At 49.3% G+C, this 22,395-nt stretch overlaps 1 long non-coding RNA gene across 1 annotated transcript in view; it reads left to right on the top strand.

Moving 5' to 3' along the window:
• Positions 1-20,216, top strand: part of LOC124522023 (uncharacterized) — a 72,946-nt gene extending 52,730 nt beyond the window's left edge. The window contains exons 2-3 of the long non-coding RNA XR_006964657.1: positions 19,342-19,431; positions 19,933-20,216. This is a non-coding gene — a long non-coding RNA (uncharacterized LOC124522023). The remainder of the gene's footprint in view (positions 1-19,341; positions 19,432-19,932) is intronic.
• The last annotated feature ends 2,179 nt before the right edge of the window (positions 20,217-22,395 follow it).

Raw genomic sequence — 22,395 nt, 5'->3', positions numbered from 1 at the left:
CTGCCTCTGGTCTCTATGTTACAACTGGAATTTATACCAATAGCTCAAGAGTGGGTGTTTCTACGCAACGCACGGAACTGGAGTCAGGAGACTTTCCCCCATTTTTTGGCCTGAAAATCAGCTATGCGAAGTCATGTTAGAGAAGCCCAAGGCTTAGTGGATCCTTTGCATATGAATAGACACAGGCTTAAAAATACGTTTTGTTATCTTCAGTGGAAAAAGCCTAACCATCTCGGATTTTGCTGTATGAGAGGAAAACAGACAGAAGTATCTTCATTCAGAGACTATAACAGAGAGCACACAGACGCAAGAAACAGATTTCCTGGTCTGCACTCTTCTATTCACAAGCTCCGAGGAAGGATGCTTGGTGGGAAATGTGCTCATAATGTGAGAAACATAACTGCACGTGTGCTGAGGATGTTGGTGGGGGTTCCCCGCCGCAGACCCAGCCCAGCAGGTGCCATTATGCAGGGGGGGGGGTGGATCTGACCACACCTGCTAACACTTCCAGTATTTCGAGAAGTCAGAAACTCGAGGCGCCTGGGGGGCTCAGTCGGTTGAGCGTCCGACTCCAGCTCGGGTCATGATCTCACGGTTCGTGGGATCGAGCCCCGCGTCGGGCTCTGTGCTGACAGCTCGGAGCCTGGAGCTGCTTCGGATTCTGTGTCTCCCCCTCTCTCTGCCCCTCCCCTGCTTGCATTCTCTCTCTCTCTCTCTCTCAAAAATAAATAAACATTAAAAAAAATTAGAAGTCATTAACTCAGGTAGATGTGTTTTTTTTTTTTTTACATGAATTGTTTGGATTTTGAAATATTGGCAGATAGCTCCAGTTAAAAAATGAACAACCAATAAAAAAAACAACAGGATGCCAGCCTTCCATTCTTAACTGTGGACATAGCCAACTTCGCTTTGCCCAAAAAGGAGGTTGGTTGCCTCGGGGCAGAACAAGAAGAAATGATCACGTTTTCTTAATCCTGAGCCAAAGAAAACCTTGACAGGGAGAAACCAGGAGTGATGGGTCTAAGGGCTCAGCGCCGTCCTGGAAGGCAACACGACTCTGTTCCGGCAGGAGAACGCGTCATGTCAAAGCCTTGTTGCTTAGGGGCGTTTTATTTATTTCTTTACACAAGCTGTGTTCAATTTTGTTTTTTCCTACCAAGACAGTGTGCTAAAGAATGGAACTAAGTCCTTTTTGATGAACCCTGAATCCTGCAGCTTTTTTTTTTTCCCCACAATGTCATAAACTAGAGAAAAAGGATAAGGGCACAGTGTATTTTTAACATCTATGTAAAAATAAAATTAAGACATCCACGTCCTAGCCTGCCTACACTGGTGATGAGATAGCATGAATTGCTGATAGAGATGGGGGGGCTTTTTCACAGGGGCTGCAAAATGATACTTTCCTTTCCTCCCACTGATGCGATATTTTATGGTCGTTCTGAATCGGGTTTGCCCCCCTGTGACATCCTCCCAGTCAGGGTCTAGGGGAGCACTGTCTGATAAAAATACAGCAGAAGCCCCGAATGTGAGCGGCAAATATAATTTTAAATTTTCTAGTAGCCGCATCACAGAACGTAAGGAGAAACAGGTGAAATGAATTTGAATAATATATTTGTACTTAACCGAACATACTTAAGTATTATCACTTCGGTATGTAATTGGTATAAAATGGTTAATACTTTATTTTACCTCTTTTTTTTCTCTTTTTTGCTTAAGTCATGAAAATCTGGTGTGTCCTTTACACCTAGCGCACATCTCAGTTGGGACTGGCCACGGGACAAGTGCTCAACAGGCAGAGGTCCTTAGCGGCCACCGCCCTGGACCGCAGAGATTCGCATGGGGTTCGGAGACAGGCTGAATCTCTCGCGATCCACATTGTGCGGGGTCTTGGGGAGTCTGTGGGAGGAGATTTTGCTGTTATGGACCTTGTAGTCTTGTGGGTTCTTTTTTTTTTTTTGTTATTACGAGTGAAACAGTTGGAGACCATGCTAAATACATACAGCTCGGTCCCAGGAACCCCTTCCTGCCACACCTGCTTCTCCCAGTTGTTCCTGAGACAAACGGACATGCAGGGGGCAGACGGGGTGCCCTAGCCCAGCGTGGTCACTGCCCCGAGTCTTGACTCCACGGCCCAGGACCCTTTGGTTGCAGAGCGTTGCCCCCTCTCTGCAGCCACTGTGTATGCTGAGGACACAGCGGGCACCTCAAACCTGCCACAGGCTGCAGATTGTAGTTTTATTTTATTTTATTTTATTTTATTTTATTTTATTTTATTTATATATAATTTATTGTCAAACTGGCTAACATACAGCGTATACAGCGTGATCTTGGTTTTGGGGGTAGATTCCCATGGTTCATCGCTTACATATGACACCCAGTGCTCCTCCCCACAAGTGCCCTCCTCGGTGCCCATCTCCCATCTGCCCATCTGCTCTCAGTTTGTTCTCTGTATTTAAGAGTCTTTTAGGAGGATAGTTTACAACCTAGGGGAATGCTTCTGGGATTTAAATGTCTTTTTTTAAGTTTACTTATCCATTTTGAGAGAGAGAGAGAGAGAGAGAGAGAACAGGAGGGGCAGAGAGAGGGAGAGAGAATCCCAAGCAGGCTTTGCACCGTCAGCCCAGAGTCTGATTCGGGGCTTGAGCTCATGAACCGTGAGATCATGACCTGAGCTGAGATCGAGCGTTGGACGCTTAACCGACTGAGCCACCCAGGCGCCCCCTAGTATTTTAAAACAGCTTAAACAATATGACCTTAATTTTGTAAAAAAGAGTATTAATATTTAGGTGTCTGGAGAGAAAAAGCACTGACAGGAAGTACAATTTAATGTTAAGAATGTTATCACCAAGTGGCGGAAATGCAGCCGACTTTTCTACATTTTTCCGGATTTCAATTTTGCTTATGATGAAATGTGTCATTTTCAAAAGAAAATTTGTTATATATACTTTAGTGCGTTTGCTCCCCGGCTTACTTTCGACAGGTCTTCCAAGAAAGAAAGAAGTAATTTCTTCATTGCCAAACATACGGAACTTCTCCGAGTCAAACAGCGGCATCCCGTAGTGTGTGTGTCACATCTTATGATCTTCAGAGTGGCTTTGTGTGCCTCCTATGACCCAGGGCCCAGGACCATGAAGGGTTTCAAACACAGGCAATGCATTCAGCACGCGGCCACTCTGTTAGGTTTAGCACGTAGGTCCTGGGCTGCTTCTGTGGGCCGGTTGCAAGGACAATTTGGTTTTTCAGAACACTCACCGCGCTGTTTTGGTCTGTGTGCTTTGCCTGACGTCCCTTGGGCAGTGCCGTTGGTATACCTGCTGGGTGGAAGTGGAAGGACCTTCCCTGGCCGGGCTGCCTGGTGTCTCTTGGCCAGGTGTACTCGGGTGAATGGTGTTCCGTCAAAATTCGTGTCCACCAGAGCCTGTGAAAGTGACCTCATTTGGAAATAGGGTCTTTGGGGCGCCTGGGTGGCTCAGTCGGTTGGGCGTCCGACTTCGGCTCAGGTCATGATCTCGCGGTCCGTGAGTTTGAGCCCCGCGTCGGGCTCTGTGTGCTGACAGCTCAGAGCCTGGAGCCTGTTTCAGATTCTGTGTCTCCCTCTCTCTCTGACCCTCCCCTGTTCATGCTCTGTCTCTCCCTGTCTCAAAAATGAATAAAACGTTAAAAAAAAATTTAAAAAATAAAAATAAAACAGGCTGTTTTTCCCTTTTGCAATTTAAAAAATCCCCTTGGAAACCTGGGGTCTCATCGGATGAAATTCATTGTCTCTGACATTAAGGAGCGTTCAAGTCAGATCATGTCCTGGGGCCGCGGGGAGCTGGCGGTGGCCTCGTGGCGCTCACTTCTGGCTGTGGGAGTTAGGATATCCTTGTCCTGCAGAGGACATCCTTTTTGATAAGAATGGCATCATTTCTGTCATACTTCTTTCAGACGGTGTAGTCCGGGAACTCCCCTTCATCCACCACCCTCTCTTCTCAGCTTCAATTTGCCAGTTTCTTTTTCTGCAACAAGAGTATGGGTGTTTTCTAAGGCAAGGGGTCAAGCAGATACTCTGATAAAAATTCACGTTGGGCTCCCGGAGCGTCAGAGAATCGAGGGAGTTGGTTGGGAGTCTAGCGGGGTGCCTTAGGCTGGAGACCTGCTTCCGGGAGCGCGCACACACGCGGGGGTCTCTGCCCTGCTCCGGGTCCCAGGTGCTTCGTCCCTCGCCCTCCCCCAATCCTGCGTTTTTCGCTCTTTCTGTTCTGGTGTCTCCATCTTCACCCTTTGCCGCGCTGCCCTGTCTGCCTGGCATGCCTTCCGGGACCTTCCGGGGCATATCCACATGGCTTGTTCCCACTCTTCATTAGGTCTCTGCCTACGTGTATCATCTGATACCTTCTCTGACCTCTTTTTCTAGAAATCTCTATATCTGTTTCCTGCTTTACTTTTCTGCATACACAAGGCTATGTAGACAAATAAATACTATACAAATTATATATATCCAGAATATAGTAGAATACACAAATTCTCCCCAAAGCTCCGTAAGATCGGGATTTTTAGAAGTGAATTAGCATGGCTGTGTTCCAATAAAACTTTATTCCCCAAAACAGGAGGCAGGCTGGATTTGGCATGGCGGCTGTGGTTTGCTGACTCCTGCCGTAGAAAGCCACCAAAGACCATTAACCCGCCCCCGGGCACGTGCTGGGTCGATCCCCCTCGGTCTCCGCCTGCCCAGCTCCCTGCCACCTGCTTCCTCTCCCCTCACTCGGTGCTGCGTGTGCACAGCGGTGCCCCCCCCACCCCCTGCAGCACATATAAGAACGGGAGGGAGAAGCCCCGCCTGCCGCTGCCCTCGGTCTGAGAGCCTGTCCAGTGGGAAACAGGCCTCTCTGGGTTCTCGGCCGCCCGGCCCAGCAGGTCTGCACTGCTCGTGACTCACTGCATCAATGCGAATCCTGCAAAGTCTACTTTGCCACTTGAGAAACCATGCTTGCTTATTATAGCTCAGATGTTGAAGAGCTACGGCGTGTAGACTGTGGTGTGCAGGGCGTCACAGAGGCTGTGCACAACCGCGTGCTGATGCGGTGTAGGGCCAGCCTCACACCTGGGGTCGAGGCGGGAGGGGGTGCGGGAGGAAGGGCAGCCAATGCGCGGGTGAAGGTCTGGGCCCTGGAAGGGGTCGCCTGTGTGCGTCCACCCACCCGGAAATGAGGAGGGACAGTCAGGACCAGAGACAGAAGCGTGCAGGTTTATGGCTAGCTGTGACCATTGGCATATGGGGCTGCCAAGTTTTCTGATTTTTGTTTTTAACCAGGAAGTGTAAATCCTCATTTTTACATAAAATTTCCTATTTTTATTTTTTTAATGTTTATTTATTTTTGAGAGAGAGAGAGAGAGAGAACGACCAGGGGAGGGGCAGAGAGAGAGGGAGACACAGAATCCGAAGGAGGTTCCAGGCTCTGAGCTGTCAGCACAGAGCCCAACATGGGGCTCGAACTCGTGAACCGTGAGATCATGACCGGAGCCAAAGTCGGGTGCTTAACTGACTGAGCCCCCCAGGCGCCCCTAAAATTTCCTGTTTTTAATGTTGATAACTACTTAGATATCTTGGGGCCACGTAAAACATAGTGTGGGGGCAAATGCACTCACATGCCACCGTTCTGAGTAATCTCCCTCATACGACACGGGGAGAAACGTAGAAAGTGTCAGGTTTTATTCACATCGAGGGATTCTACAGATATGCACTGCTTTGCATTTGTCAGCTTTCGGGGCTCAGAGATCCTGCATGAATGAAAACGGAAGCAGCACATTTGTTGACAGCTCCGTCCGGAGAGACGGAGCAAGAGCGAGCGCGCTTTTAAGCGGATTTCACCCTGAGTTCAGCCTGCGCGGAAGCACCAGTTTTTAAAAAGGACCCGGGCTTGGTTCTGAGCACTCGATGCAGACCTTCTAGTGACTTCTGCGCGCTGGGCAGAGAGGCAGTCTCGTTTCCTCCCATCAGAAGGAATCGGGATGCTTGTGCTGGTCCCCGGGGCTGACGAGTTTGTGCGAGTTTGTGCGAGGGAAAGGTTTTCTTGTGCAGATAGAGACGCCTGGGGGGAGGGTTCTGCGGGGGGAGATCAGAAGCTTAGGTGCGCTTTCTTTCCAATATGTGCCAGGATCTTTGACACGGGCTGCTGACTTCAATCTTCCCAACTACCCTGCGAGGGTGGGGGTCGTGGTGCTCATTTCCGCAGGTGAGATTAAATAATTTGCCAGCCAGCGGGAGAGCTGGGGGCTTCCAAAGCCGAGTCTCAGCCTGCCTTTTCTGGAGCTTTGCCGACCTTGTACTTTGGACACGAAACGCCGCCTTCTTCCCGGCCCTGCGCCCGGTGTCTCGAACTTGCCGGTGGCAAAACGGGATTCACGGATCCTAAGTTCTGTTCAGAATGTCAGCTACAGAGGTGGAAAGTAGAACTTCTGGGGCAAAGCCCACGAGGTAAATCACGGCCTCGTATCAGCCCAGAGAGATTCCACGGGACCGATCTCCGCATTTGCAGACGTACGGCCCCAGCTCACTAGTTAGAGCTGGGAATAGAATAGAAAAGGCACCGTACTTGTGTCCCAGGATTCCGTCCAGGACGCCACACCGCAGGCATCCGCCGACCTGGATTTGCCAGAGTTTCTCACTTCCTCCTTGTCTACTGTAACCTTGACGCTTCTGAATAGTGTTGTCCAAATCTCAGATGGTCTGTCTCCCAGTTGGGGTTGTCTGATGTCTTCTCATGATTCCACTGGGGTTATAGATTCTGGGGGGAAAGAAACACAGGAAAAAAACACCATGTCTCATTGGCGACGTTGACCTTGTTCACTTGGTCAAGGTGGTGCCTGCCACGTTTCTCCTCAACTGTTACTTTTCTTCTCTTCCCATATTCTAGTGTTTGGAAGCAGGTCACGGAGTCCAGCCCACACGCAGGAGGAGGGGACTAAGCCCTCTGTGCTAGAATCTTGTTTGGTTTAAACCAACTTAAATTTTAAAATGAAACAGCCAGTATGGTGGCTACCGTATTATACGGAGCAGGCCTAGAGCAACTTCTGAGTTAGGGCTCCGGTATCGGGGCTGGCCAGGGGATAACTATTGCACAGTCAGTCAGTCCACAAGTGCCCCGAAGAAATGAAAGTCCAGATACTATCGTATAATTGGGGTGTGATGGAGAATTTTTTTTCGATGCTAACCTAGGACTCCCAAGCCCTTCTGGAAACTGTTCCCAGAGGATTCATAAAATCAAGTAAGAGCTGGCTCTTCCTTCCTGAGCTTCTATTTTGGGTTAGATAGAGCCAATCACTCTGACAGATAGGGATCAAAAGTGTCAACCTATTCAGGACCCATCTGTGTTTCGGAAGGCAACAGCCACAGGATGATTTTTTTTTTTTTGACCCAAAATAACATGTAAGTGGGTGGCGATGTTCTCCCAGCTCCGTAAGCCAGTCTGTCTCTTTGTCTGTCTGTCTGTCTCATTCTTATACACATCCCTGGCTCTGTCACATAGTTGTCCCGTGCCTCAATTTCCCCATCTGCAAAACGGGGGCAGAAATAGTGACCCATTTAAGGGCTTGCCACGAGGCACCAATGAATCATTGGCTGGATTCACGTCCGGTGCCACCTTAGTCACTATTCCTATCGTCCCAGCTTCACTGTTTGTGCGGCTTCAATACAACCATCACCGTCAGCCTCTCCAAGACACATTGTTAATGAACGCGTTCAAGTCGTTTCACCCATAAACTAAATGTCATTTTAAAAGGACCTTCGTATCGTTATTATAAAATGGAAACCCGTATTGCTTTTTGTATATTCAGTCTAACTGGAGAAATGAAAAGGAGACAGAAGGCAACCTTTGAAGTTCTGTAAGCGGTGGCCTGCCCACGGCTCAGAGCCTGCGGCCCACTTTCTATTTGTAGATGCGCCGAGCCAGGAGCCTAGCACCTGCTGAGACACCCTGCGGAAGGACTTCAAAGGGTTGAGGACAAGGGGGAGCTTTCTCAGGATGTGAGTCAGTCGTTTAAGGTGCCGGGTCCACGCACCACGTAAAATGATCGGAGAGACACGCTCAGTCTGGGGAAAGCTTTGCTAAGTGACCCTGAGGGTGGTTTTGCCAACTCACCCCAGCCTTTACCTGAGTCCGAGCCCACGGGAGGCATGGGCCCTGCAGACACGGCCAGGCTTGTACGGAGACGGAGCGAAGGCATCAGACTGTGCAGCCTGGACTCCGACCTCTGCTTCCACGCTTCCCAGGACCCTACATTGTGTTGAGTCATATCTGTCTTTCCACATCCGCAGAGGGTGTGCTCGCTTGAGCAAGGGGATTCAGGCAGATCCTTGCAGGGGCGGGATATGGTTCACGTAAGACACCTTAGTCTTTAAAAAATAACCTTTGAGGGGCGCCTGGGTGGCGCAGTCGGTTAAGCGTCCGACTTCAGCCAGGTCACGATCTCGCGATCCGTGAGTTCGAGCCCCGCGTCAGGCTCGGGACTGATGGCTCGGAGCCTGGAGCCTGTTTCCGATTCTGTGTCTCCCTCTCTCTCTGCCCCTCCCCCGTTCATGCTCTGTCTCTCTCTGTCAAAAATAAATAAACGTTGAAAAAAAAAATAACCTTTGAGTTAAAGGAATTTGGAGATGCGAAGTTTGGAGAGTCAAAACGAGTGGCATCTAAAAAAAAAAATAAAAAAAAATAAAATAAAATAAAAATAAAAAAAGGGGCGCCTGGGTGGCTCAGTCGGTTAAGCGTCCGACTTCAGCCCGGGTCACGATCTCGAGGTCCGTGAGTTCGAGCCCCGCGTCAGGCTCTGGGCTGATGGCTCAGAGCCTGGAGCCTACTTCTGATTCTGTGTCTCCCTCTCTCTCTGCCCCTCCCCCGTTCATGCTGTGTCTCTCTCTGTCTCAAAAATAAATAAACGTTAAAAAAAAAAAAATGAGTGGCATCTGATCTCTGACTGAGAGACCAACCGCTCTGCCTGCAAATGAGACGGTCCCACTGAAGAGCTGGGCGGCGGCCGTTCATGACGGAGGGGGCTGGAAAAACCCAGAGCCCCTCACTGAAGGGAGCCTGTCTGAGGTCCTGTCGACGGTGAGGTGAGCATGAGTTGGTGTGCAAACTGTTGAGCGGAGCTGGTGGCGTGTGGTCCGTGGCCACCAAACAGGTCTAAGCAGGTTCTCTTTAGTTGCCTTCACATTCAAAACTTCAGATTTGGGGAGATTTTACAAAACACTCTCCGTTTCTAATAGAAGACGTGGCGATGCCAGCCCACATCGGCTGTTGGCGGTGGTCGCTTGGGGCTGCGAAATGGCACCCTCCCTGAGAGGCCACACACCCTTCTCTTTGCCCCGGTCTGAACCACCACTGATCTTCAGCCCCGGGCTGCTTCACGTGCTGGTGTAACTCCTAGGCTTTTGGGCCATCCGGTGTGAGGTCTGCCTTGAAGGTCATCTCTACCAGGACCTCTGAATCCACTGTCCGCTGACTTCTAGAAGAAGAGCTCTGACTTCGGTGAGCTTTGCTGTCGTCATCCATCTGAAGGGCACCACCATGCCCCACTGGCGTGGCCAGCCCGGAGGAGAACCATGGGTGCCACGTGTTGGTGAGGACTCCCGATGCTCCTCGCTGCCCAGAACTGTCTGGCGGTTTCTATAAAACCTGAACGCCCGCATATGCCACGATCCAGCAGCAACATCCCCAGGCAAATATTCGTCAGGAGATACACACATCCGCCAAGAGACATGTTCCAGAATGTTCTTTGCAGCGTTATTTTTAAAGGCTCCAGATCGGGGTCAACCTTGGTGTTCAACAGGAGCCGAATATGAAGAAATAAGTTTTGGAATATTTATGCAAGATGTGAAGTGCTGAAGCAGTGTTTCACAGCCATGGGTGAATCGTGGACAAAATATTGAGAGAAATACCCAGACGCCAAAAAGATGTCTCTGTTCCATTTACACAGAATGAACAAAGAGGCATAACAGGTTTGCGGACCTAGAAATCACAACAGTGGTCACTTTGGGGGAGGGATTGACTGGGAGGAAGGCAGGAGAGAAATTTGGTGCTCCTGGAAATGGTCTCTTTCTTGGTCTGGGTTATGCTATGCTGACGTGTGCCCTTTGTAGAAATTAACAGACTTGTACACCTATGGCATGTGCTCTCCTGTGTATGTATGCTTTTTTTTAATCTAAACAATTAACTTAAAAATACCTGAAAACATCCACGTGGGAAAGGAATTTGGTCTGTTTTCCATGGTGTCAGATGTACCGCGTTGTGAACAGAAGACAGATGTGGATCTAAAACTAAGGACATATTTTCTAACACCTGGAGGGCCCTGAGTCATGAGGCGAATTCTGTCAGTGTTAATGGAAGTGATCTGTCTTTGGGGAAAGAAAGTTAGTCTTACTGAGTCAATGTTTGGGTAACACAGAGAGCTCCTTAATTCGTCCAAATTTATAGCCTGACTCTGCCTCGTTGGGCCATGTTTCAGAAGAACCGTTTTCAAAGAAAAAATTTTTATGTGTATTTATATTTTGAGAGAGACAGAGAGACAGAGAATGAGAGGGGGAGGGGCAGAGAGAGAGAGAGAGAGAGAGAGAGAGAGCACGCAAGCAACAGCATCTGAAGCAGGCTCCAGGCTCTGAGCTGTCAGCACAGAGCCCAACGCAAGGCTTGAACTCACGAACCACGAGATCATGACCTGAGCTGAAGTCGGATGCTTAACCGACTGAGCCACCCAGGCGCCCCTAAAAGCACCATTTTCATTTGCTCATATAACTCAAGGTTCCTGTGATCAAGAATTTGAGACTTGGTGGAGGAAGGTCTCTGGTTGGAGGGAGAGAGGGAAGCACTGACATTCTCAAGGCAATAGTGCGTGTTGTAACAATACTGATAAATCATCTCTTGAAAAAGCAAGACGCCTTTTTTAAAAGGCACTTAAATATTTTACATTGCTGGGTGATTCGTGGAAGGATCCTAGGAGGCTCATCCTTTACATTAACAAAGTTATAATTGATACATTTTCTTTCTCGCATTAGCAGCTGGCGAGCTCAGTACTCAAATGTGGTATTCAATCAATGGGTAACAATCTTCTTTATGTGATTTCCTTGGCATGTAGTTTTCCACATATTGTTCTCTTTTTCTTTTTTTAAAATCATTATTCTTAACTGCCTTATTGCATAAGTATTTTCATTACAGACATTCTCAAACCCTTTTTTTTTAAGAGTAGGTGAATGCAGTTTATAAGTTATTATGCATTGCACACACTGAACGAGCGTATGGTGGAGACAGATTTTATGCGGGATTCGGTTCTGAAGTCAGCAGGTTATCCTGAAATCACGTATGGGAAAACTGACCCTGAAAGTCGCCTTCGGTAAGAGCTGTACTGGAGATAGACCTCACAAGTGCTGGCCTTGCCTGCTAGCCTTGGAGAGACTGCTGTTTCTCGGTTGAGGACCAGATGTGCTGGTAGTTTGCCTCTGGGGACCAGTTGTCCCACGTGGCACTCGGAAGAAGAAGCTCTTGGATGCGTGGCGGGGACATGTTTGCCTCCGTTCAGGCTCTGTTGCAGGAGACATGTGTGACACCTTTTGCGTCATAAAACTAGCCATTTTACAGTGAACAATCCAGTGGTGGTTAGCACATTCAGTGTTTTACAGCCACCACTTCTGTCCCGTTCCAGAACACTCACCCTACCCCAGAGGAGACCCCATACCCACCAACAGCCACTGTTTATCCTCTCCTCCCTCAGCCCCTGGCCACCATCAGTATGCTTTCTGTCTCATTTGCTGTTTCTGACATTTCCTATCAAAAACATACAATGGACACACAACATTTTATGTGGTGAAAAGGGGCTCCTTTCACTCAGCATGTCTTCAAGCTTCGTCTGTGTTGTAGCAGACATCAGTCCTTCATGCCTTTTTATGGCTGACTAGTATTCTGTTGAATGGATAGACCACTTTTCGTTCATCTGTTCATCAGACGATGGACGTCTGGGTTTCCACCTTTTGGCTGCTGACAGCAGCACTGCTCTCAACACTGATATACGAGTATTTGTTTGTTTGAACACTGGTTTTCAGTTCTTCGGGGGTAAATACCAGGAGTGGGATTATTGGGTCACATGGTAATTCTGTTTCACTTTTCTCAAGAATGGTCAAACTGTTTTCCACAACAGGTGCAGCATTTTATATACCCCCCCTTCCCCAGCAGTGCACGAAAGTTCCAGCTTTTCTGCACCCCTGGACAGGTGGCATGATAACTGTTCTCTTCCTCTCTGCTTGCTCCCCAACCTTGTGAATCTTAGGTAGAAGAATTCTGGGGGCACCTGGGTGGCTCAGTTATTTAAGTGGCCGACTTCTGTTCAGGTCATGATCTCATGGTTCATGAGTTCGAGCCCCACGTCGGGTTCTGTGCTGACAGCTCAGAGCTGCCCCTCCCCCCTTTCAAAAATGAACATTAAAAAGAAGAAGAATTCTTATAGGTTTGACCCCATTGTTTTTGGTAGAGAAGAGCTGAGCTGTCTTTGGGGCAGCCTGTGTTCTGATGAGAGTGAACAATGGGAGGCAAACAAATTTTTAACTGTATTTATTTTCCATCATTAGGACAGAGCATATGTTGCAGGTACATGTAAGTTGGTGAAATACTTTTATGGAGAGCAGCTTTATTTAAAATTCAGATGTGTCTGGTTCATGAGCTGGCATTAGAACCTGCTTTGTGTGTTATATTTTTCTGCCTAAGCTTGTCTCTAACCTGTGTTAGAAAAATACCTTTTAAATAGCACAGTGTGCTTCTCTGTAATTGCATTATCGGCGTATGTATTATGCCTGAATGTCAAACAGGTCTGGAAGAGCATGTGTCTGTCACAGTTAAAGCAAGTGCACATTTATAGATTTTTCTGAATATAGAAAGGAACTTAGAGTTTGACTCTCCCCTCCTCAGACCTGAGGATTACAGGAAACCAGATACAGTTATTTCAGTAACAGTCTCTTTATTGGCATAACAATCTTTCACACTCAAATGGCCCTTTCCAGTTTGCAAAGTGCATGTATACACATTCCCTCATTTAAATCACTCTTGGTGATTTAGTGATTCAGCACTTATATTACACTATATTACACTATGTTAACTAACCAGACTTTAAATTAAAATTTGAAACAAACAAACAAACAAACAAATGGACACTTGGTAAGTGTTAGAATTAGGCCTCAAACCCAAGTCCTCCAGGCCCCAATGATTTCTCCATGTAACACGATGACTTAACCAATTGTCCTGGCCTTGAGTGCAAGGGCAGGAATGGGGCTCAGACCCTGGACAGCACCCCAGACAGCAGCCCCCCAGGCAGCACCTTGGACAGCACCTTGCCCAGCACCTTGGACAGCACCCAGGGGGCCAATCACTCTTTCCATTCTGTATTTTTCACCTTCTTCCTTTGCTTCAAATGCTGTCACCCCAAGGAACCCCCCTCCCCTGCACATACACATGCACACACACCCACCCACACACACTCACACACTCAGACTCCCTTTTCCTTCCTTTCCTCCGTCCTCCTGGTCACTCCTCTAGGTGAGAACCACTCATGAAGCCTTTCCAGAAAGAAAAGCACTATCAAGCACATCCCAGTGTTGACTTAAATTATTTTTATTATATTTTATTATAGTTAATAATTATACCCTCATTTTTAAAAAAAATTTTTTTTTCAACGTTTATTTATTTTTGGGACAGAGAGAGACAGAGCATGAACGGGCGAGGGGCAGAGAGAGAGGGAGACACAGAATCGGAAACAGGCTCCAGGCTCTGAGCCATCAGCCCAGAGCCCGACGCGGGGCTCGAACTCACGGACCGCGAGATCGTGACCTGGCTGAAGTCGGACGCTTAACCCACTGCGCCACCCAGGCGCCCCTATACCCTCATTTTACTAGACTTGAATATTATAACTACACAGTCTATATTATATTTGAACATAATATTATATATTTGTAATTCATAGTTACATGTGCCCAGTGATAAAACTGGTTTATAAAATTTTTACAGCTTTCTTAAATTGTAAAGCCAAAGTGAATGAACATATTTGAGGGAAACAAATGTGTGAGGCCAATAAAATCCAAACTCAAACTTGTAATTTAGTATGTCAGATATTATTTTACTTAAATTTTCCTTTGTAGTGAAGATAGCACCATTTGACAGTTGGCTGAACGGTGATTCACTGAATCTTTCAAGGGAGAGAGTGGCCATCTTGAACCATTGAAATGTGGATTTAATTACAGTTCCTGGTGCGGATGAGGTGGGGCTCCTGAAGACCCAGGTACCCCCTCGCTCAGCCCTGGAGCTGCTCTTGGGAGCTTTGTGGAAACTCTGGCTGTATCTCAGTGTTTCAGGCAGGGGCTGTGTCTCAGCTTGGGAAGCCGTGACAAGATACCACAGACTAGGCAGCAGCAGCTTTATTTTCTCATGGTCCTGGAGGCTGGAGTTCAAGGTGCTGGCACGGCCTGTGTCTGGAGAGGGTTCTGCTCCTGGTCTGTAGGTGGCCCCCTTCTAGCTGTGACCTCACATGGCCTTTCCTTGGCACGTGTGTGGAGAGAGAGCTCTCTGCTGACTCTTCTTATAAAGACACCAGTCCCACCGGATGAAAGCCCCACCCCGTGACCTCATTTAATTACTTCCCTAAAGGTTCCATCGCCAAATGGGCGATTAGGGCTTCAATATGTGAATCTGGGGAGACACGTTTCAGTGCATAGCGGGTAGGTAAGGCAACACAGCGGGTAGGTGTAAGTGGGCAAATTTATCTTTGGTGAACCTATGCTTCTCCTTTCACTTCTTGCACCCAGGGAATGCACTTCACCCCCATCCCACCTCCACCTCAACCCACCCACCCTTCATTCCAATCAGGTCTGACTTCTTTCACAAAGTGCCCCATTTTTAAGCCAACATTTTTAAGACCTATCTGTTATAGGAAGGAGCACACAGTGTATGTTTTTTGTCTCAGTTAAGAGCCAACATTTAAAAACAGGGATGTTTCAGATAGGAACCCGGACCTCCAGTTCCTAAAAACCTGGAACAGCTGGGTTCTCTCTCCTGCCTTGCATCAACAGGTTGGGGACAGTTTGCTGCTGACTTCTTTAGATGGGGGCATGAACCTTGCCAATCTCTGCATTTCTTATCACTCTAGAATGTTCTTCTTTCTGGCCCAATCTACCCCTTTATATTGCCTGCTCACTCCCTGGGGTGTTAGAATTTGTAACTCTTGCAGGGACCCTTCTCTTTCGGCTTTATCCTTATCAGGGTTCGTTCCCCCTCCCCATATTTTTGCTAAACAAGAGATAAAAAATCAAATACAGCTATTTCAGTTTCGTGCATTAGTGGGTATTAATGGATTAAAAAAACGCCTCGACTGGCACTTTCTGTAGTTGCCCTTTGAGGGAGGCTTCAGGGGTTACAGGGTGCCAGCAGTTCCTCAGATCGGATCCCAGAACTCCGGTCGGCCCGCCGGGAGCTGGTCCTAACTTCTGTATGTCCCTCTATGACGCAGAAATAGGACTGCGCCCCTTCCTTTCTGTGTTTGCAGGCAGGTGGCACTCTGACTCTTGCAGGGGAGGCCCTCTGTCACTAGGCATCCACCGTCTGGCAAATCCGAAACCCTCTTCCTTTGTGTGGCTTTACGCTTAAAGGGTCTAAGACTCAAACTGTTCCCTTTGCAATACTCAAGCCCTCCCGTGGAAAGGACAGCTGTGACGTTTGTGCAGGAGCGAGCAGATACACAGATGCGGGTTGTTCTCTCTTCACGCCGTTATTTCAGGTCAGGAGTGCTGAGCCAGAGGGTGACTTCATCCAGTAGTGCTCGGAAAGTTCTTCATTATCTCAGTCCTGGTGATGCGTGAGTCACCAGATCCCTGTCTTCAGGCCGTGGGTGTGTGTCGTCAAACTCAGTTCCTGGCTTTCAGATGTGGTCCACGGTGCACAGTGTCCAACCCGCACAACAGGGGCCGCGAGCGGGGGCCCTGCTTCACCATCGCGTGGAGCGGGTGTGTGCACCTGGCACCCCAGGCGCCGCTGTGGCTGGCCGCTTACCCCGGGCTGCGGAGAGCCTCGAGACTCAGGCAGGCCTGTCAGGTTATGTTAAATCCACTCCGTCCTCCTCCTCCTCCCCCTCCTGAGAACTGTCATAGCTGGAGCCACCCGCGCGCCTGTTGGGAGACTCTCATTTTGTCGTGTTGCGACCACAAGCCCACATCTTTTGGGGGCCTGCTGGTCTCAAGCATGCGACCAATACACAAGGTGATCTGTATTTTGCTTGGTGGCATTTCTTCGGTGGTGCTGATTAACTCAGAAAGGAGTCCTCTAGTTGGAGCGGGGACAGCATCCCTGGGTGGGCGGCTCTGGTCCTGCACAGTGTCAATGATGAGAGCTTCCAGGGTAAGTCTTCTTACTTTGCAGCATCCAAATAGGACCCGAAGCACAGACAGCAGGCATTTTCTGAATCTTCCCTTAAGTACTGCAAATACATGCATGTCAGAGCAGCACCGTGCCCTGGGGCGACAGGGGGTGAAGTCTGCAGGAACTGTAGCGCTTGGGACAAGACCCCCGGACCCGCCCTTCCACCCCCACTCCTGCAACCGGCCCCATCGCTCCCCGCCCCCAGCCACCTCTGCACTTTCTCCGGGGGTAAACAGCAAGCGTGGATAAAGTGAGATACCCATAATTTGGAGAATAAATCACATAGGTTTGCAGGTTCAAACTGGTATCTTCTTTATTCTTTGGGCCTTTGCTGGGTGTCTTTGCCAATGAATCGGCTTCTGTCGGCATCATTGTGTGGAGGGCTTTGACACGCTGCGCAGGTATTTTGTGATTATCTAAGTGTAGGGCAGAGGATTGTTTGTTTGGGAATGGTTTTGTTTTCAGCAGCTCTTTCTGTGGTTGGCCTTCTTGCTGGGGGCGGGGGCGGGTCACCAGGATAGTAAGTGGTGCCCAAAGTGCCAACTCATGCTTCAACCGATCTGGAGAAATGGCATTGGGAAGAGACGGTGGTAATTCTTTTCTTTTGCCTGGCGACATCGTGAATCAGTGCTTCTTGGACAGCATTTAGATCTTGAGCTGTTTCTCTTGGGAAGACGGATTTCATCAGGTTAAGCGGCTGACCTGGAGTCACTGAGAAGGAACATAAAATAAGTGAATGGAACTTTTATGTAGCCTCCAAAAAATTGGGTGAACGAGCCAGTGCTGTTTCCTTCCCCTGAGCTTCCTTTTCTGCAGTCAACTCTTCCAAGTGAGGTGCAGAGAGGTGATGTCATGAGCGAAGGGGTCATTTGGTGGTAGAAAGTAGAAGATGGGAAGATGTAGGCAAAGGTGGTCGTGCTTCCAATAGGGAAGGGACCACCTTTTTGAGCCGTGATTGTGTGCGGGGGAGTGTGCTTAGTGTTCCGGGAGAATTACTGCACTTAAATCTCCACACCGTCTGATCGTGTAGGCATCTTTACATCCTCAGACCTCAGAGAGCTGTGCAGCTGTCAGACAGCCTGCGCGAGGCCACACGGCTTACGAGGGGAAGGGCTAGAGGTTGTATTTAGGCAGTTTGACCTCAGAACCCATACTCCTCTCCCTATAGCCCCAATGTTTCTCCTATGATCCTCTGAGATACTGTGCCTTTGTCTACCGTGGGGCACATAAGGTCTCCAAGGTCAGGACCCTGGTGTTTCGATAAGTACACCCATACCCTTCAGATCGCCGGTGTTATGGGGAATATCCCCGAGGAGGCAATGTGACTGCTATATTGTCAAGCTCATTCCCATAGGTTGGGGAATCATTGTTCCCAGAACAAAGCACCATTGATATGGTGTGTTGGGAAGGCGTGTAGGGTTGCTTCCTTGTGTTTTATCACCATGGAAACAAGGTAGGTACCAAAGAGCGGAGAAGCTCCTGATGATGGAGAGGAAGGGACGTTGACTGAAACATGGGACCTGAAAATAGTCAGGAGGAGACTCCTTCCTGTGGGAAGTGTCTGAAACCACAGGACTCTGCCCTTTTCCTGTTGGGAGGGTGAATGGAGTGTAGAGGAGAGTCACCAGATCAGTTCCAGACGTGGGTGGCCTGCAGATATTGACTCACTGAGGAGTGAATGGAGGACAAACCTGAAGGACCAGGCAAACAAGAAAATTGCAGACTTGACTGGTGGAGGCTGATGAATTGCCAGGCACCTTCCACTGTGGCCATTAGTTGTCTCTGTTGCCTCTTTCTTGTTCTTTTGGATGGATGTCATTCCTTCTCCCTCTTTGTGAGAACCCTCAACATACGTATTGAAGTCATTTTCAGATTGCTTTATTATTTTTATTTCCTCTGGTGTCAATGCATCCTGATTACTGATTTTGTCACATCCGTATAGTACTGTGAGTTTTTCTTTTAAATGTGTTTTGGCATTTCCATTTTCAGGCTTTTCTTTAATGGGGAGAATTACCCCCAATTTCTCTTTCTGTGCTCAGCCCCACTCTATCTTACCTCTCTGCAGTTACTATGCTACACCTTGAATGCCCCCAGTCTCGAATTAGGTTTGGTGACTGGTAGCTCACAGTTCTCTTAGTAGGTGATACGAGGGCGTAACACAGTGCACACACTGAGCCAGTGGGCCTGCTCCCTCTCTGTCTCTGGGTGTGTTACCTTACATAAGCTGGAACTCTGGGCAGACGTCACTTATATTCAGCTTTCTTTGGGGTCTGGGGCTGGACCGGCCTCAGGGCGGGTGGTAAGCTTTGCTCAGATATCTTGCCTCATGCATGAAATTCCAGTCCCACATACACTGAAAACAAGTAAACAAACAAACAAACAAACAAAACCTGGACTCCCAATTCTGTGCCAGAGAATCTGGCCTGAGTGTCCCACTCACCATGGGTGTTCCAGTCATTTGTAGTCCTCATAGATTTTTTTTACCCCATTTTTGAGCAGGACAAAGCCTTTCAGATCTCCTCTAATGTTATTTTGGCAATGTGTTTGGACCGGTGTTTGTGAGGAAAGGGTCAGTTCAAAGCTTTACTTACCAAGATTGCCTTGTTAGGATGCAAACGTGCAATACAGGTCAACGTGCCACATACTGTGGGTGATTTATCCGCTGGGAATCTCACTACACCCTTAATATATATTATTTTATTATAATCTTATAACGCCATGTGGAGGAGTGTTACTCCCGTTTTATAGAGTAGGACACTCACGGCTCAGAAAGAAGAAGGAAGCCGCTCCCACATCACACGGTGTTTGCAGAACCACCTCTCATCCAGGGGCTAACTTCCTAATCAGAAACCTCAGCTACCATGCTCTGCCGTGTCCCTGAAGTTGGGGAGTCATCTCATGACGCCCTTTCCTTCTGTCCTAGGAAAAGGAACTGAAGGATGCCATCCAGGGGAAGCACCACCTGAGACCCCACTATGCAGGCCTTCCCGCACGGGGCTGGCAGCCTCACAAGGTAACTGGAAGCGGGGTGGCAGGGAGGGGTCTCGGGGAAGGAGGGGCGGGGGAGAGGGAATCACCCAACTCCACCCAGTGCATGGGTGGCCAGTTCCTGGGTCGCATCCCTTTTATTCCTCCGTGCGATGCCCGTACCCAGCACTTAGTGGCAACTCGTTCACCGTCCACTAGTTGTCTCCACGTGGAAGTCTGTTGGGATCATACCCTTAACAACGAGCCCAGAGCAAACCAGTTGGGGTCCCTCAAACCTGCCCACACCAGGTCCCCCCCCCCCCGCCCCCTGCCGGCTTCTCTCAGCCCAGCAGATGGAAGGTACCATCCACACGACTGCCCAGGGCAAGGTGCTAGGCGCCACCCGGATCCTTCCCTCACCTCATGCCTACATCCCGCGCGCCAACAAGCCACGTCAGAACTTCCTCCCCGTCACAGCCTCCAGGCCACCACTTTCTCCTGCTGCTATCGTCCCCTAAGTGGCCCATCGCCCTTCTGATCATCCTAGGTCATTTTCTGGCAGCAGCTAGACTGGTCTAGTGACAGGACCAGGTCACGTGGCTCCTCTGAGCAAACTTCCGATGCCTCCCATAAACGGCAGCGGCAGTCCTTCCCGTGGTGCCATCTTGGTCAACCTTACCAGCCACCCCACCTTTGGCTCATCAAGTTCTGGCCACTCCGAACCTTCTGTTCGTCAGACCACCAAGCTTGTCTCAGCGCTGGATAATTTTCCCTGCTAAGAATTCTACTTCCTCGTCTCCAAATACCCGCCAGTTTCTGGGCATCCATTCCTAAGAGGTACCTTCTCGGCAACACCTCTATTGCTGCACATTGGTGGCCCTCTCTCCCCCCTCCTCTGGTCTTGGCGACCTCACTGGGTTTGGTTTTCTCGTATCACTTACCACATGGTCGATCACACGTCTTCATTTCTGTGCCCGCCTGTCTTCCTGCGACGAGAACGCCAGCTCCAAGGGAGCACAGGCCGTTGCTGTCACATCCAGTAGTGTTTCCCCAGCACCAGCAACAGCGCACACAGTAGGTGCTCAAAGAGTATTTGTTGACGATTGGCAGTTTGCAGCTGCTAATTTCACAGGTGTACTAACATGTATTTCAAAGAACGGAGTTCTAACAGTTCACAAAAAAATTAGAGCTTTCTTGATTTGACACTTTTCTGCCTTCCAGTTGGCCAATTTTTTTTTAAAAGATGTGCTTTTCAGAAAATAAGTGTTAGCAAGGATGTGGAGAAGTTGGAACCCTCGTGCGCCATTGATGGGAATGGAAAACGGTACAGCTGTTGTGGAAAACAGGACGGTGATTTCTTAAACAATGAAAAATAGAACGACCAGATGATCCAATACTTCTGCTTCTGGGTATATATCCAAAAGAACCAAAAGTGGGGTCTTGAAGAGATGTTTGTGTAGCGGTGTTCACAGCAGCACCATTTGCCCTGGCGAAAATGTGGAAGCAACCCAAGGGTCCGTCACCAGACACACGCATCAACAAAATGCGGTCCCTATGACAACGGAATACCATTCTGCCTTAAAAGAAGGAAATTCTGACACCTGCCACAACCCGGATGAGCCTGGAGGACACGATGCTTAATGAGATAAGCCAGTCATAGAAGACAGATACTGTATGATCCCACTTAGGTCTCCAGAAATTCAGGAACCCAGATCCCCAGAGTCAGAGAGTCAAAGGGCGGGAGCCAAGGGCTGGAAAGGGAGGGTTAGTGTTTGATGGGGACAGAGTCTCGGTTTGGGGAAGATGAAAAGAATTCTGGAGACGGATGGAGGGATGACTGCATAGCAGTGTGAATGTATCTCGTGCCACTGAGCTGTACTTAGGAATGGTTACGATGGTTCAGTTCTACGGGATGTGCGTTTTACCACTATTCTCTAAAAAGACGTGTGCTCAGTGCATCCCAGCTTTCCAAGCAGTGCCCTTCCCCTCATATTCCCACCGGCCCCCACTCTCTCTGCCCTCTTTCTTTCCAAACCTCTCAGGAAAGACTCTGACAAACTCACTCTCGCTGAGGCGTCAATGCTGAATGAGGCTTAGCGGCCCCCTCTGCCCAGGAGTATGTCTATTTCAACAGGAACGGCCGTGTAACATAATGGTGGTGTTTCAGGCAGTAGAGGCAGGCTGAGAGCAGGGCGGTGGGACCTGGCTGTAGGGAGCACTGAACTTGGGGTGGCTTTCTCGTGCACTCGTGTCTCCTCCTAAGCGGGGCTCTTGTGCCTGGAGAGGTGATTCCAGCTTTGGAGGGGCTCAGAGAGACAGCAGGAGCGGGGACGATGGTACTTCCCGGAGGCATCCGGCCAAGCCAGTGCTGGTCAGCAATGGGTTAGAGTCCTGGTTCTTGGCGTCACCGTCCAGGCAAGGGCTCCTGTCCGGGACCTGGCTGGATGGCTGTGCCGATGGGCCACCCTGGTCATCCTAGGGGATCCTCACAGAGTCCAACACTTTTTCACGGAAGGTTGGAAACGTCTTCCTGGGCTGCATCCCCGCCTTGACTTTTTACACAAGGCTGCTGGGCACAGACGAGAGCTTACGTTCCTTCCAGCTTTGCAGAGGTGTGTGAGGGCGCCCAGTGACTCACCGGCACAGACAGGAATAGCAGAGCTTTGAGAGAGAAGGCAGGGAGATTGGCAGGGCCATGCAGCTCTGTCCTGCCCCTCTACCAGCTTTGCAGGCTCGGTGTGAGTTCAGAGTGCCTGGGCTGGCTGGCTGAGATGGGGGTGGGGGTGGCGGTGGAGAGGGGGGTGGAGGGGTGAGGGGGTGGGTTGGAGGTTGATCGGGGATGGAGAGGGACCGAGGGAGGGAGAAGGCCTGGGAAACAGCAGTTCTCACAAGACCGTCCTTGGAGCCCGGGTGTGTGTCCAGCGTAAGCAGGGGAGGCGGAAGGGACCGGGTTGGTTAAATGATGCCCAAGTAAGTATTGAACCCCAGCACCAGACTCCTGGATGGGGGA

The sequence above is a fragment of the Lynx rufus genome, unplaced genomic scaffold (genome assembly GCF_022079265.1).
Source record: "Lynx rufus isolate CCGP_SWC_20201006 ecotype Redwood Valley unplaced genomic scaffold, mLynRuf1.p SCAF_33, whole genome shotgun sequence".
Lineage (NCBI taxonomy): Eukaryota > Metazoa > Chordata > Mammalia > Carnivora > Felidae > Lynx > Lynx rufus.
Note: the sequence above shows the minus strand (reverse complement) of the source record. Positions and strands in the feature narration are given on the sequence as shown.